This window comes from Haliotis asinina, chromosome 15 (genome assembly GCF_037392515.1).
Source record: "Haliotis asinina isolate JCU_RB_2024 chromosome 15, JCU_Hal_asi_v2, whole genome shotgun sequence".
NCBI classification, from domain to species: Eukaryota; Metazoa; Mollusca; class Gastropoda; order Lepetellida; family Haliotidae; genus Haliotis; species Haliotis asinina.
The window spans coordinates 34,229,476-34,247,690 of record NC_090294.1 but is presented as its reverse complement, the minus strand read 5'-3'; the positions used below and the strand labels follow the sequence as shown (position 1 = coordinate 34,247,690).

The following is an 18,215-nucleotide window of genomic DNA, read 5'->3' as shown; positions in this document are numbered from 1 at the left end:
ACACAAGACCTCCTTTCTGTAACTTGCAATACCGCCTGATATCGTTGGCGCGACGCAAGGAGTCACTGTGTATTTTCGGCATCCAAGTACCCTGAAAGGGAGAGCGGTGAAACTACTGCCTCAGACGTTCCTATCACACCTTCCTGCTGGGAGTCATTTTTGTTTGGAGATTCTGTAAACATTGCTATAAAGCAAACAGGCCTTGCTTTCATGTTCAGTGTGTTGGACCCCGTCAATCATGGGCCGCACTTAACTGCATAATTCACTCAATAAGCATTACACTGCTTTCCCACATAGTAGGGCAGGTTTCCAGTAATTGCTCATTTGTACACCAGTACTGTGTGGAGTATTGACTAAGTGGGGGGTGAATTAAGCGAATGAACTTGGTAATAAGCTAGACTACTTTCTGTGGATCCACTTAAGCGGTAACAACAACGGAAACTACGTGTGGACCACAGGAAGTAGTTGTCCTTGCCAAATTGAAGTGTTCTATCGCCATTTCGACAGATGTTATACTTTGGTATACTTTCCCGATGTTGCTGTCACTTTACCTGGTAACCATCATCTATAACTGTGGTTCCGATGCTCGTGATACCGTGGTTTTGAGAACAGATGCTGTTGTTACAGCTCAGATATGGAATATGAAATTCATTAATTGGCCAAAGTCAAAGAGATCTTTAACTTCAGAAGCTCATTTTAGCTTCGTCTCAACTGAACGTATAAGACAACATTTATCCCCAACTGACAAGTTTGGGAGAGAATCTAAGGGAAAGTATATTTTCACTGAACACATTGTTAGAATATAGCCTTTTTGGTCTAGAGTTACTGACGATTATGACGTCCATGACAATAACGCATTGTGTGATTGACGAGAGGCTAAGACACCACTGTTATACATCAGGTGTTATATTCAAGCTTAATGGTTTTTCAGATACATTCGTTTGATAATTATCCTAACTCATTACCAAGATAATATGTCGGGTTAAAGTGCAGCCTGAATGGGTAATCCAACATACAAGTTGCCATATTCAGCGACTTTACATCTCCTGCTTGTCTCTGTCGTAAATAGCTAACGCCTTTCATCCGCGTTTATCAAAGCATATTCCCAGGTACAAGACGTTTGATAGGACTATAGTTATGGGGACCTAGGACGAGATTTGACAAACTGTCTACCATATTCCCGATAATTTTTTACGCGATATGAAGGAAGTCTCCCCATTAGAAGGTCATGTACGAATATACATTGCAAAGAATTGAATCTAAGACATTAATGGTATGCTTTAAGTTGTGAGCCAATGAAGTTGACGACTTATTTCATTCATTGTCACTATAGTATAAAAAGGCTTGCCATAGTGCTTTAAGAAGCGTAACTGAACAGTTTGAGCCATACCTACCATTCAGCCTTGCACAATCTATAGTTCTATTATGTTTCTCATATCGTGTCTGTAACATTAACATAATGCATATAGAAATAAGATGTGGTTGAATTGAATTAAAACCGACGACACCAGAAATGATGTGAGCGAAGATTCAAATTGACTATGACGCATTGTAAGTCCTCTTTATAAATCAGGTAGAAACGAACGGCATACATCATATTTGCCAATCGTGACAGATAATTGTGATCTCCATGTTGGGACATGTTTTGTCTTTTTTATTGTACATATATGTATATACACGAACATGCTGGATTAAGGCAATGCACATAAGTTTCTGCACTCCGTCTCTTTTCTTTCAATAAGGTAATGAACACAATGTAAACAAGGTAACATTTAATCCATGGAAGAGTGTGTTTTAGCTACCTCTGTACAATTCTGATAAAGTGTTCAAACTGAAAAATAAACTGCTGGCAGGAATCTTAGCTTACATGGCCATGGGAGTGTAAACGTTCTTTGATGTTCCAATATAACCCATCCCCCAATTATACTGCGCATGCTGTGCGTAAGACGACCAGACCAGCATATGACCTGGTTTGAAAAACTATTTACACAGAGACGCTAGAATTGATGTTAGACAGGGTTTAGTTTGAAAGTTCAGTTTTCACAGTTTGAAAATAGCACGACTGTTGTATGTGCCTTCTTTTTTGGTACCAGCTGTATGTATAGTGTACTGCTCCAAGAATTTTGAATATAATGACAAAAGTTGTATACCGAATTATTTGAAGGCAATATTTTGTTCTCACACATTTGAAATAGATATTGAGTCGCATTCGTAATTGGATCGGAATTTATCTATTAACAAGCGCTTCATATTAAACTATGGAACAAACATGATATACATCATATGATATGAGATTGCCAATACACATACCACCTGTTACATTTCACATGATTTGGACTTCTACAATATGCAATACGTTTGCAAACAAGATAACCAGGTTTCAAAACCAATGGGATCGTGCATGTTAGATAGAATTAAAAGATTGATACAAATTAAATGATGTGCCTTACTCTTTATGTTTTAACTCGAGTAAAGGATGAGCCAATGAATCTGCCACATAATATATAACTAGCCGCCTGTTGCATGAGGTGACTCTCAGGCTTCTCAGGGGATAGCGACACATCGAGCATGGCTCAAATTCGTGATTAAAGTGATGAGATTTGAACTATTACATACAGTTACATGGGTGGTTATCAAACTCACTGGAAAAACCCTTAGCTCTATTGCTTAGTACATAGAAACACAGGGTATTGTCTCTGTTCATTTCAAACAAGATCTAATTCATCATAACAAGTATAAACTATTCACGGTTTCTTAAATTACACGACACACAATTCCAGTTTCGTTATGTTCTAATTGCTCTACGCTTTGCCTTTAAGAGTGTTCGTCGCCACTTCCTTTTGCTGATGACTTATCAAAACTTTTTGTAACATGTTTTTATTTTTTGTTTGATGAAATGAGTTTAAATACATATGCTTACTGTACTTGTGTTAATGACTTGATATACTTAATTCCAGATTTTACTTACACATAAAGTCACCTAGCATCCACTTCTCATAGCAGAAAAACTCCAGCAATGCGGCAGGTTGACAGATTAACAAAACCAGCAGGTCTGCAATACTGAGGTTCATAAGACAGAAGTTGGTGGCTGTCTTCATCTCTCTCACCCTGGACACGACGATGATAACCAGAGTATTCCCGAACACACCCGTAATAAACACCAGAACATTAGCCACAGTCACCCAAGCCAGGAGATACTCTGGGCTACTGGGAACAGGAGATGATGGGCGGGTATCGTTGTCCGATGAATTTCCGCCCAAGATGGTATAACTGTCCTTTGTGGGCACTTCTGTCCCCACCAGGAGAGTGAGACTCGTCGCTGTCACATTCCCGTTCATGATGCCCCCGTTGCCAGAGTTAGTCAGTCGAGTGGAAGTTCGAGCATCTGGTTTTAAAAGCTGCTCTTTATTGATTTTTTTCCAATTATCCCAACCACGAATCAGCTGCCTCCCAGTGCTGCGTGAGAGCGGTATGCAGCCAGTATCACGCCTGCCTCCTCTCGGTCTGTGTCTACACGCGTTCACGGCGGTAGCTTCTTCCTCCGTGTTGGAGTACTGTACAGTAGTAGAGAGTCACAATGTTAATGTCTATCCAATAGTCTGATTTCAGAGAACGTGCGATGGGAATGTCTTAATTCCGGCCTGCGCAGTGAACAGTGAGCTCTGATTGCATACCAAAAATTCATGTCGTAAAGTAGTGTTACAAATATCCTCAGATTGAGTTCGGAAATTTGTCACATTACTTGATGAACAAATTGGCTTAAAAGCCTAGAGTTTGATATTCGTTCAATCACAAGTTATTACTGGTGAATATTTCCCCGAAGGACAAAAAGTAGTACTAATATCCCTTTTCAAGCTGTGGTCGGTGATGGAAAGTGTTTATAGTCCATGTATTAATAATATCATATGGAGGTTTATTATTTTTCGGGAAGGGTTGAAAGATTAACTCATCGACAGTTTTTTCCTTGCAAATATTGGTTTGAGTGCGGCCCGTAATACAAGCCATAAAGACGAACATATCGGGTAGATGGTGATATAATCAATATGAAAAAGGAGCTGGAAATTTGGACGTCCCAGTCAGTCAGCAAGCTAATAGTCTCAGTGTATTAAATCCAGTAATCAAACAACTATTTGTTCAACCTTTAGTGATTTACACGTCAACGTGATTCGAATTTTACATTTGACATGAAACCATGATAATAACTTCTCACCGCTGAAATCATTTGTGCTGAGTCGTGAGCACTACGGAATGGAGCAGCAGAGTAAAACATCGTAGGACTATGTGAACAGTAACGTTACTCCCGCTGTATGTATAGTATTGGTGCACTTTCCAACACAGGAATATTCGACATCATGTCTAAATCGGATCGACATGTGGTATTACTTTGATAGAATCAAAGGTGCCACGAGGAGGTTACGTTCGTTTGTGAACCACTTACATAATTAGGCCGGGGGAATCCTTGGAATACTTCAGTCGTACTTTAAGGAAACCACTCTATTCATGCAAATGTATTTTAGTCAATAAAGTGATTTGTTTAACCACGCTGAAATGCGTCAAGGCATGGCAAAATAAAGAAGAATATTACGGTATTTCACATTACTGTGACACCTAACTGTAAGTAAGGTGCAGATCCATGCTAACGCTGTTGGTCACTAGATTGCCTGGTCCAGACTCAGTTATTTACTGATCGCCGCCATATAACTGGAATATTCCTGAGTGTGACGTAAAATTAAACCCACTCACTCACCTAACTGTAAGTGCTGGGGAATATGCTGCATCGGGATGCCTCATGAGATGAAACCCACTCACTCACCTAACTGTAAGTGCTGGGGAATATGCTGCATCGGGATGTCTCATGAGATGAAACCCACTCACTCACCTAACTGTAAGTGCTGGGGAATATGCTGCATCGGGATGCCTCATGAGATGAAACCCACTCACTCACCTAACTGTAAGTGCTGGGGAATATGCTGCATCGGGATGTCTCATGAGATGAAACCCACTCACTCACCTAACTGTAAGTGCTGGGGAATATGCTGCATCGGGGTGCCTCATGAGATGAAACCCACTCACTCACCTAACTGTAAGTGCTGGGGAATATGCTGCATCGGGATGTCTCATGAGATGAAACCCACTCACTCACCTAACTGTAAGTGCTGGGGAATATGCTGCATCGGGATGTCTCATGAGATGAAACCCACTCACTCACCTAACTGTAAGTGCTGGGGAATATGCTGCATCGGGATGCCTCATGAGATGAAACCCACTCACTCACCTAACTGTAAGTGCTGGGGAATATGCTGCATCGGGATGCCTCATGAGATGAAACCCACTCACTCACCTAACTGTAAGTGCTGGGGAATATGCTGCATCGGGATGTCTCATGAGATGAAACCCACTCACTCACCTAACTGTAAGTGCTGGGGAATATGCTGCATCGGGATGTCTCATGAGATGAAACCCACTCACTCACCTAACTGTAAGTGCTGGGGAATATGCTGCATCGGGATGTCTCATGAGATGAAACCCACTCACTCACCTAACTGTAAGTGCTGGGGAATATGCTGCATCGGGATGCCTCATGAGATGAAACCCACTCACTCACCTAACTGTAAGTGCTGGGGAATATGCTGCATCGGGATGCCTCATGAGATGAAACCCACTCACTCACCTAACTGTAAGTGCTGGGGAATATGCTGCATCGGGATGCCTCATGAGATGAAACCCACTCACTCACCTAACTGTAAGTGCTGGGGAATATGCTGCATCGGGATGCCTCATGAGATGAAACCCACTCACTCACCTAACTGTAAGTGCTGGGGAATATGCTGCATCGGGATGTCTCATGAGATGAAACCCACTCACTCACCTAACTGTAAGTGCTGGGGAATATGCTGCATCGGGATGCCTCATGAGATGAAACCCACGATGCAGGTACTTCCGCTGTTAATGTTCTTCGAAATAACTCGGTACTGACGATCTGAAATGACGCATGGTAATATGAAGATCCCGTCGCCTTGCCTAGAGTGACGTCCGTCACTTAGGCTCTGTGACGACAGGAAGTGAATGTTGTCAACAGTCAAGAGCGAGATGGGTTAGTGCTGTGGAAGGGAGTGTGATATTGCTGTCCGATACTGAGGTGAAAGGCGTGCAATATTGAGGTGTCGGCGAGTGAGATATTGGTGTGACACACAGTCCGATACTGAAGTGAAAGGCGTGCAATATTGAGGTGTCAGCGAGTGAGATATTGGTGTGACACACGGTCCGATATTGAGGTGACAATGAATACGATATTGGTGTGACGGTGAGTGCGATAATGGAGTCAGAGAGAGTGCGATATTGGGGGCCACACAGTTCGATATTGGTGTGACATCGAGTGCAATATTGGGGTGACAGCCAGTGCGATATTGGTTAGAGAGCGAGTGTGATTTTGATGTGACAGCGAGTGCGATATTGGTGTGACACACAGCCCGATATTGATGTGACATCGAGTGTGATATTGGTTTGGCAGCGAGGCCAATATTGGTGTGACGGCGAGTGCGATATTGACGTGACAGAGTTGCTGATACCGATCTCAGGGATTGTTGTGATATAAATAAAGAGTATAGTAATAGCAATGTCAGATAATGCGCCAGATCCACACCCTAGAGCATATGTAAAGTGGCACAATATTAACACTGGATCAATATCCACGCGATTGTCATTCTCAACTCCCTTGAGAGTATGAACCTAAGATGCCTGTCTCGCGCCAAATGTTAGCAGACACATTAAGATCCTACTGGACACTCATTCACTACGGGATGAACAGTCGTGTATCGAACAAAGTTACATGGCGGTCTTTACGGGCTTCAGCGCCCACGGCCGATGACATAAAGGCTTTCTGGAGTCGAGCTGCCGACTGAAGTCACATCCATCTTCTCTCTGTACCCGAGAGTCACTGAATCTGGTCACTGAGATTTGTAGTTTTCTTCTGAATCCGCCCCCTTTTCTGTCTGTGATCGTTCAGATGATCGGGTGTATAGTTTCTTGGTGTTATTTTACAAACATGCCGCTTAATTTGATGACGTACTTGATGAACTAATTAATGTAACACAACATAGAATGAAATTGATGTTAAACTAAATCAAAGTATATCAGCACTCTAAATGCTATCTGTTCTCCTTTGCTTTCCTAAAAAAAATTCGAAAAACGAAAGAAATAATGGACTAATCCAAAGTGTTGTTACAGGCAACTGAATGTTGTCAGTGACACAACCTGACAAGGAAACATCCACCACGGACTACAGGTTTTGGTTGATAAGTTAAGATAATAAGGTAATAAGGTAATAAGTTAATAAGTTAATAAAGTTGTGTCTTTACTCGGCAAATGCATACTTGATAAAGCATGGTTTCAGACTGCACTGATAACGTATACGAAGAAGTAAGGTCTTCATCGGTATGTGTCTTAAAGTGGTTGCCTGAGAAATAAAAGTTCAAATCCAAGATGGCGCTGATGAAAATCGAAACTGGTTTTGGAAACTGTTCCCTTGTCCAGACACCATTACTTTCCTGTTTCCTTTCTCTCATGCCTACAGGGGATGATCCACCATGCTTGCTCAAACGTCCCACAATACTATTCCAAGGAAAGGTGATTTGACTGCCCCGAAAACAAAACTGTTGCACCGGAAAAAAATATGTTAACAGGATGTCCTACAGCTCTTGCGTCATTATATTACTCTTCTTATGATATTATTATTTACATGAAGCAGAAAGGGCTGTGTCGAAAAGACTATAGAAAAACTAAACTTATGATTCTGTAAATAATTTCAGTCACTGGCGCGTTGACCTTTATGGACAATAACTCAAATCTTTAATGAATAGCTGGTCAACTCAACTTTTGATGGATTCGCATGGGTAAATGGTTACTATTGGAGGAGAAATAGTTCAATCGGTATTGCTTTTTTGTTTATAAATTAATCTTGAAAACTTGTCATAACGCTTTCAGAGGAACGTAGGTTTTTGAAGAAGGTCTGATGAAAAGAAGCTGTGTCCTTTACACAGGGTGGATTATATTGCAAAATCTAGTTTAGAACAGTTGATTGAAGTAAGTGACTACATTTACATTAGAAAGTCTGAACTGACCGTGGAGTTGTCAGTGTCAATGTTTTTTTTATGCTCAACAGAAGCTGACCTAGCGATTGCAAGACCCTGTTCCTGACATGTTCCTCTCAACGAGTGAGAAATGGGGAATTCTTACAACTATGAAAACATTCTTTTACATCATCAGCACACCCAACAAAATCGGTCTCACTTCCCCGTGGTTCTTAACAGGTTAAGAATGCAAGACTTTAAACCATGTACCTGACGATGCATCATCATGATGGGTCCTTGCTGCCCAGAGAGCGTTCTAAGCCTTGTCCTTGTCCGCTGTATGAGATGCAAGGAGAAAAATTGATGAAATGTACACAGTCAGATAATATCCGAAAAGGCAAGGGCAGAGATCGAAGCAGAGTCCAAAGTGGTATGACAGAACGTTAAAGTAGCTTCTCAAACACATCTACAAACATAGAGTATAGTGATCGTTTACAAGGAGGGGTATTGTGTGGTTATTTAAGACTGTGTCTGGACGAGGACAGTGTAAGGGACTACACAAGCAGCGGGAACCTAGTGCCATCAAAGAATAAAATATCTTGTACAATGGAAAAAGAAACTAATGAGTTAATAGTTTTTTTGAAGGACTATAACTGCGAGCTGGAACATCATGGTTTTTAATGTGTATACAACATTTGCAAGATAACTGAACTTTACACAAGCTCTTGATACGGACAGGAATATTTTGAAATAGACAATCAGGGCAGTTGGTTTCACTACATAGTTATAATGCTGTCATATGAAGGAAATATGTCACACTGCTTCAACCGCCATACCATTTCTGTTTGATCAGTTTGTTCTATACGGTTCACCTGCAAACCTCAAATCTTCTTCAACATTATCCGGTTTATTATGTGACAACCATTCTCGGTTCTGATAGTGAACTGACCAAACACGGGGCTTCGCGTTTTTAGGTATCGTTTTCTCCTCGCAGTTGTTATTGAAACAGAACCTTCGCTGACACAATGTGAAAACAGCATTCTGTTCTGATGAACACTTCTTATATATATATGTGTGTTTGTGTATGTATATATATATACATGTATACTCATATTTCCAACTTTCTTGAATAGTTCACATTTCCGCTGCAACAGTGATAGAAACTGTATTGAAACAGACGACATATTAATTTGTATCCTTTCTATGCCGTTTCACCCAAACAGACTGCCCTACTACAATCTATTGTGAGTTATTCTGCGAAACTGTATTACAGAATCCGACAGCTCCAAGAAAACGGAAATGACAGCATGTGGAATGCAAATGGCGATAACTTAGTACCTCGTACACCACTAGAAACAAATGGTTAAAATTTTAAAACTTCCGTTGTATGTTTAACAGAGAGAAAACCATGTGCTTATAAGAGACCATGCTATCGGTATCGTAACAAATGCCAATGCATGTGTGAAAAAGAACAAACCTAATCACTTTGGGCACATTTCTCACAAGGGCAGTTTGCCTGAAGAAACCCCACGCTCCACAGGCTTCAGTCTGAGCACGCCCGAAGACATATAAAAACACTCAGGAGTCGAGCTGCCGGCTGAAGTCACGAAGCAGCTTCTCTCGCCGACTTGTGTTGCTTAAATTCATAGTGATAAAGTGATAGAGAGCGACTGGGGAGAGAGGCAGATAGAATGAGAGAGGGGGGATAGTCAGAGAGACTGCATAACACTGCAGTTAAAAACGTTACATCAAGAAGGATGTCGGGTGTAGCAAGTGTATGAAGAGAAATCCGGAAGTAACAGACATTCATTGGGGTTCATAAACGTTAAAAAGATGCAAAGAGAAACTTTCATTACGGCTGAACATAAAATAAAAGATAAAAAAACAGTCCATACTACTGTCCATAGTCTTGGGTCCCCATTATGTTACGATTTACTCATTCCAAAAGGCTTGAGCATGTTAGATGAGCAGCCTCCAGTTGCTAGAAGAGCTCCCAAGTGCAATGAATGACAAAAAAAAAATGATTCCTCTCTTAAGACAGGCAAACTGAACAGAGAAGATAATGTTAAGCTGGTGTGGGAACTTTTTATTAACAACAATGGGTGGCCAATTTGAGGATGACATTGAGGATATTGGTCGATCTGTAGCTGAAGACAGTCGACGAGGTCATCTTCACACCTAAGATTGTCACTAGAATGCAATAGACATTTGTTGCACTAAACAAACAACAAAAGTGATGAAAATTTGAACAGAGAGTATTTTACACACTCTGGTGATATCACCCATCTGGAAAGTATGCGTTAAATATACCTTAACATGTGTGGTGTATATACTTGGCTACTAGCCCGAGATTTCACTGACTTGATTGACGAGTATGTTATTGTTGGTTTTGTAGAACCGAACATGAAGAACCTGACAGTATCAACATTGTAGGTTATAAGATTTATAACTCCCCAACACAGGACCCTGGTGGCATAGGTGACTTTCTAGTGGCAGTAAAGGCACTCATCATCCACAGACTAATAAAGAAAAGTAGTAATGAAGCCAGTGTGTGTGTGGGAATTAAGAGTGCCAGAAAAAAGTAATGATTAGTGTGCCATACATTTCCCGTGAAGGAGCGCTCTCGTCTCCAAATGATTTGTTTTGCTGATATAAAAAATGGCATTGTTAATGTGAAATTTGAAAAGTGACTTAATGTTACTGTGCGACTATGACGCTCTCACTGCAACCAGCCCTAATCATATCTCCTTGGGGGATTTTGACACGATGTTGGTTGGCCAGAGTACTGTACCAGTAGTGACCAGATGCTCCAACACTTGCTTTACCTGAACTATCCAGACATAAGATCCTTTTTTAATGGTTATGGAAATAATCATGGCAATACGTTTTCTCGACATTAGTCAATATAGTATACATGTTAATACGAGGGATGGTTTTGGCATAAGGCATATGGCAAATAATTTACAAAGGGTTTGTCTAATTGATTATACTATTACATTTTGCAAATGTGTTTCGTTCTATTTCAAACGTTTCTGATCTTTCTCCACTTAACCCTGACACTGGGCTAGTGATTTAGATAACTAGAACGACCCAGTGAATATTGAAGTTATGAAACTTTAGTATCAATGTCCTAGGCCTGTGTAATGTTACTAGAAACGAATATGGTTACATATTTAAAATATCAAAGATTTACGTACAAAATATATGTGAATATAAATAATTATGCATCATATTTAGTAGGAAATGTTCTTATACATCCTCTAGTGAAGCATTATATGAGAAGAGTCTCATGGAAAGGAAGAATACTTTATCCAACGTCATGTATAAGAATTTATTTGTCTTCAGTCAGAACTGTTTGCAGCAATTGAAAATACAGTCTTAATATATGGTGTTGAAATATGCAGATTTGAAAACCTCTGGATAATCATAAAATATTCAGCTATCGTTCGTATGAACAGATATAGCTCAGTGTTTAAAAATATACCCCCGTATATATGTTGCATGCTAAGACTGGACGGAAAACTTATTCTATATTGTTATTACACATTTTCCTATGCACTGATTCCGTATGATATAAGTTTGTGGCGCTGTCTAGTGTGTGTGTAATGGTGTTTGTATCATATTTATGTATCATATTTCTTCACGTGTCTGATGAACGTCTGTGAAATATCGAAACCCTATTAGGGCAAAATACAGTGATATCACTACAATTAAAAGCGGACTCCAGAACAATGGGTAACACACATCCATGGTGACGGGAACAAAGGAGCTATATTACATACTCCAGGGCACATAGCAATAAAAGGCAGACCAGTTAGATTTCATCTCTCCGTGAATCAGAACAAATTCAAATTATTTTCAGAAAACATTGCAGAAGGAGAGCGTTCTCGGAATGGACGCATGTGACATGCCAGCTGTCCAGTGTGACATCACTCATTGTCTAGAACAGTGATTGTCAACTGTCCATACGCCTTTAGGTCAGTGTATGTGGGCATGTCCGTGCCCATAATTAGTATACATTCTCATATCATATTCACTGATCCTTATTTGTCGGATAATCTTTTCCTGTTCTTTAAATCTTTTTCAGTTATTTATTTCACCCACTGGCCATCACCTACAATGAACAGAAGTGAATGGAGTCATATTATGAAGGAATTATGTTTACGTATACCCGTACTAGGGCATGGAAGTGGAAATATGTCAAGGTAGTCCAATTTTTGTTTATATGATTGGATGTTGTGGAAATATGTCAAGGTAGTCCAATTTTTGTTTATATGATTGGATGTTGTGGAAATATGTCAAGGTAGTCCAATTATTGTTTATATGATTGGATGTTGTGGAAATATGTCAAGGTAGTCCAATTTTTGTTTATATGATTGGATGTTGTGGAAATATGTCAAGGTAGTCCATTATTGTTTATATGATTGGATGTTGTGGAAATATGTCAAGGTAGTCCAATTATTGTTTATATGATTGGATGTTGTGGAAATATGTCAAGGTAGTCCAATTATTGTTTATATGATTGGATGTTGTGGAAATATGTCAAGGTAGTCCAATTATTGTTTATATGATTGGATGTTGTGGAAATATGTCAAGGTAGTCCAATTATTGTTTATATGATTGGATGTTGTGGAAATATGTCAAGGTAGTCCAATTATTGTTTATATGATTGGATGTTGTGGAAATATGTCAAGGTAGTCCAATTATTGTTTATATGATTGGATGTTGTGGAAATATGTCAAGGTAGTCCAATTATTGTTTATACGATTGGATGTTGTTTTGCGGCGGCCGGCAGCTGTAAGCTATATACGTATAACAATTCCTGTTCGGACAGAAATACTGTCACCAGTTCCTTGATCTGCGGTTCTTGAAGTTTTTCTGACCAATACAAGTCTGATCAGTGAAGGCGTACGAATCGTGTGACGTTAATGACAATATCTTTAGACTGGGTTACAGCGCTCATACGCAATGATAAGGCAACAATGATAGGGTTTCCTCAAGAAGAAATTATGCAATCATGTTGTCTTTACTGAACGACAGGACCGCACGTGTATAGGCGATCACAGACTAATACACGAACTATTAGAGCGTTATCATAAAAGATGATTTATATAGTCCCGAAGTTGTGGCGTGTTCATGTGCAGGCTCTTGCGAAACGATTAAGCACGATCAGCTGTCGATATTCAACACTTATCTTATTATCAAAGCGGATTTAATGCATTCGCATGACATAAAGCAAAATAGAAATTGGACTGATTTCGATAATAATATTGAACATACTGATAAGCACCGCCCTGTGTTTACTTTGGGATTTCCACAGTTTAAATATCGCTTATGGGGAGCTTAAGTCTCAGTCTGTATAAACATGTCATATTTAAAAGGTTACTGATCCTCAAATACGTTTATCCCGTAATTAAACTTCTACTATGCACGTCAAACAACGTCATATCCAACGATATCTGCTTCTTTGCCAATGGACTGGCTTTAATTACATTGACATGTGTTTAAATCTTTTCTACATACACGCTACGATGTCACCCAGTCTCTTAATACCCTACCTACTCTTAATCACTCTTATCTACCAATCACGTCCATCAGAACACCGCTCGGTTAAACTCTGGTTTATGAAAGTATATCACACACGCTTACGATTATGTATGTGTATGTAAGATGGCAAAGGAAGTACATTGAAATTTAATGTAACTTAAACTGTCTTTGATGCATATGCAAAAGATATATATAAAGGTTCTTACTAGTTTGCTGCCAGCAGATATGACATAGAACCTAATGACATTTGGACGGTTACTGAAGTGTCATACACGTTGCTTAATGAGCCAAAATCTTGTGGAATTCTTCTTCGATGTCCTTTCCATTACAGAACTGGCACCCTCTTTCACGCACTGGCTCTTTTCTTCTACCGGCTTACTAGAATGGTTTGAGAATCTGACGTAACCCAGCTATGTTTTCATGTGACAGACTTTACATGGTTTAGTGAACACAGAATATCAAACTCATTGTTGTACCAGTTTTCTTAAACGACTGAATAGTTCTACCTGACAACCGAACACAGATCCCAAATAAATAATGTGTTGCAAGATACACTGGCTAAACAATGTCCGTCCTAGCTGCGTGATTGTGGGGTCATTGAGTGTGCATAATCTTCTATCTATCATCCGTACACGCTATGTCATTGATTAAACCCTGCGATGTGCGGTATATATTCCGCGGAGTGTACTGTTGTTGAGGATATGCCATTTTTCAACCCAAGATCTTATATTTGGAGACCCTTTACTGCTTGAGCAGCCTAGGTATGATGCTGTCTCAGTGTGTCAGTGAGGACTGGGGATCCTTTCCAGGACTGGGGATCCTTTCCCCCTCTACATCTGTTCACTGAATTTTCTTTGTCAGAAACACCGGGTGCTCCGGATCCAAGGATATATATGCTGACCTCTTACATCCTAACAGGTATAATAGCAAGAGCACTTTCATAGTTACCGGCTTTCACAGGGGAATATCAGTAAGTTCAGCTCAGGCGCTGATAGTCTTCACTTCTGTATTCCTATCAACGACGAGAATGCACCGATGATTTTCACCGCAATGCCAATAGTGTCCGTAACTTTCCTGGTCTCACACTCTACAAAGCCGGCAAGGAATCTGAAAGTCAGCAAACCTTCCCGAGTTACGGACATTGATGACTTATGCATGAAGAAACTAGTATTTCGGAAGACTGCCCTAATGTGAGACCCAATCACAGGTACAAACAACTGTATCCCGTTACAAGATTCCTTGGTGAGAAACTGTTACTTTTCTTCTTATCAACGAGATTGTCAGGGTTGTCAACAATTGTATTTTGAATTGCCTCTTGAGTACTCTCAGGTAGATATCAACCGAACGTTTGGCTGTTAATCGGATCTCTAATCACCACAGAATATGCCATGCCTGTATAAACGAAGTTGGCAACAACTTGACTATTAATAAAGCTGTTTACTAACTTTTGAAGGGTTTGCATCGCCTCACTTTGATGCCCATCATCCCTTGACTCTTCTGCTGCCTTTTCTGTCGATGTGTGAGGTAGGTTAGTGTGGCGAACTGTTGTTATTACTGTGCCCCATTGTCTATTCAATCTCAAAATAGTGAAAATGCACAACACAAAACCTCGGATATTTCAATGTTGGTCCTAAGTTTAAGCTTCCCTTCTTTTATCTTTGAATGTGGTTATTTCAAGGTTCATATTTTGCTTCTAAGTGAGGTAACTGCGACACTGTGATCACGACATCATCCTTGATGACAGGGCATGTACATACCCGTTGTAATGTGCAATGCATCATTAAGAAGTGTTCAACATGTAACACGTATACCACCGAAGTCAGGCCATACAGGTTCACCTAGAAGCATGTCTACTCACAGCGAGTTTCAAACAGAGAACCACTTAATATAAACCATCTTGCATATCTAACACGTGTGTTCAACCCTGACCCTCGCCATAGAGTAAGGTTGCTCTGATCACAATACCTCATAATCTGATCACATCTCGTAATACCTCACAATCTGATCACATCTCATAAATAACTCATTATATAATATTCCGTAATACCTTCTCATAATATATCGTAATATCCCCAAAGATGCTTGTAAATACTGTGTACTCTTTCACATGTATGCTTTCTCTGTAGTCCTCCCTCGTAACAGTGAACACTGTCAATATAATGATGGTTTGTAAAACGACTTTTTTTCTTTATAGGACAAACATTCTTCAAACACCTCACAGAGATGGTATGATGTTTTCATTATGACCAGCGTTTCTTTGAGTCACTAGTATTCGAGTTAGATTATAATTCATCGGTCTGTTTTGAGCCACATGGACTATGAAGAGATAACGAGAATTCTGTGACTTTTGAACTTGCTGATAAATATGGTAAGATGAGTGAACAGTTGAAATGATGGACTCTTGAAAACAATTATCTCTTTGTTATACCACAGAATTACTCTAATTTAGTTTTGTACATGAAGATAAGGACTGAACTATTTATTTACAGGAATTCCCTCCAGGCTAGGTGTTAAATTGCTTGCAATTTGGCGACAACTACGCACAGTGTTTTTTGTGTTCTTAGTGAAACAAGTGCAGCTTTGGACAGAAGCACGCAGTTTTATCACGGTGATATCTGTGCTGGGTGATGGGTGGGCTGGGTACTATTGTGGCATCTTCGCGGATTAAAAGAAATTATTTGGAACAATAAAGACAGGTGATTTAATATGGTGCAGACACAGGTTTCGTTGACGGTATCTGTTTTGTTGACTGTTAGCAACATTATCTGAAAAAGCGAAATTACAGGTTACTAAGTACTGCACCGATAGCAACACTCCATATGTTCAAACAGCAAAGAAATACTTTTTCTACCATACATTCAAATAATCTATCTGAGATTGGAAGTCTAACAGAAAACGGCTTTGATAACCACATTTCTGTTACATGTAAACATTCAGTTATATAACAACACAGTATCATAGAAATACAGCACTAAAAAGGTATACTATCCACACCAAAAAAGAAACGCATAGACGAGAAATCAGTTGCCAAAATATTGTATTTTGAAACATGTATAGCTCGTGCACAAACATTCTTTAATGCATCAAATTTTACACCGGTTTAGAAGAAGGTAATGTCTATACAACGAAGTGGATACTTTTAGATAACTGAGACGCTGAGCGTGATGGTGACGACGCAGCACGACCCCGACGTCGGGTTTCCTTGCTCTCAGACCACTCTCTTCCAACCTGTTCCGTACAGTTAGACCGAGTATCCTCTGAAGTCCAGGCACCTTGATTGCTGTGCTGTCACCGTGGTAGTACCTGGATGTACCGGCCTTGGGTTGCAGTGGTAACTCGTGGTCTGTCTGTACGGGGATGGTCATTGGTTATACCTGTTTGGTTGCAACGAGCTGCAAGCCATGATGAAGACATAACATTCAGACGCCTGGCAACAGAAGGTAGTTAATGTCCAGCATCATTCTTTCAAAGGCGATCTTCCGTGTCTCAGAGTCAAGACGTGATGTAATGATCTGACCTTGAAATTCCTTCAAAACGAATGCTAATTTCTGAAAGTAGTGAGTGCTCTTTGCTGCATAGTTTCAGCTGGAAGGTGATTTCTGTTGCGTTGTGGCGATGCCTTTCTAATCCTTGTAAGAAATCTCATCAAAATCAACATTTCAGGCAAAATCGATTTTTTTAGTTGTGCATTGGTGTAAAATCGTGTTATGAACACTTGCGTTACCTATTTTGACGATTGTTTGAACACAATATGTAATTAATAGTTTTTTTAATAATACAAACCACCCATGCGTTTCTTTTTGGGGATAGCATACGCTGTAAAAATACACACATTATGAGTGCTTTGATTGGAGCACTAGGCATGACGTTTACCGTATTATTCAAAATCGCTCACATACAATTGCAAATGGTGACGGTGGTGTTTTCGTCATGCCGCACCATAATTCTGCAAGGCAAGGGTGAGTGCTGAAAGCATATAACTTATTATTTCTTTATTTATTATAAATATTGTAGAAAGATAAATTGTGTCCATGCCCTTCGCTCTTCAAAACAGATTTTCCTCAGCTGCTGTCAGCAGTACAGTCAGGTCGACATAGGTAAAATTGATTTTGGTGGATTGTGTGTATATTGTCTCACCTAAGCATCTCATTTATTTGGATAAATGCAATCAGGCAATTATAGAATTGAAGAGTTTTGAACATAAGTACAAAAAGTCACGTCAGCCAGTTGTCTTGATGAAAACCTTGAAGTATTCATTTTCTTCATTATTGAGTATCTCTGTGCCAGTTAGGAGTCGTTCAGTTAACGTACTTCTTTACTTAAGTCCTCGGAGTCGTTATCATAATGCCATCTAAGAACCTCTTACGCCTGGTTCTATTTGTGGATATAAGCTGCAGTGTTCTCATCCCACGAAGTAGCGTTCGTTTTATGTTCACATAGAGTGAGTCATGTGGATACACCACAATACATGAAAATACACAATTACGAATATGTAAGAAAGTGCAAAGAGTTGGACAGCACTGAACGAAAGATTTTGTTATGCAAGTAACACTTCGACAAAGTTATTATCCACAATATACAACAAATTTGTTGATTTAC

The 18,215-nt window shown here is 39.8% G+C and overlaps 1 pseudogene; it reads right to left on the bottom strand.

Moving 5' to 3' along the window:
- The window catches only part of LOC137264979 (growth hormone secretagogue receptor type 1-like), a 63,894-nt pseudogene extending 46,913 nt beyond the window's left edge, over positions 1 to 16,981 (bottom strand).
- Between the last annotated feature and the right edge of the window lie 1,234 nt (positions 16,982 to 18,215).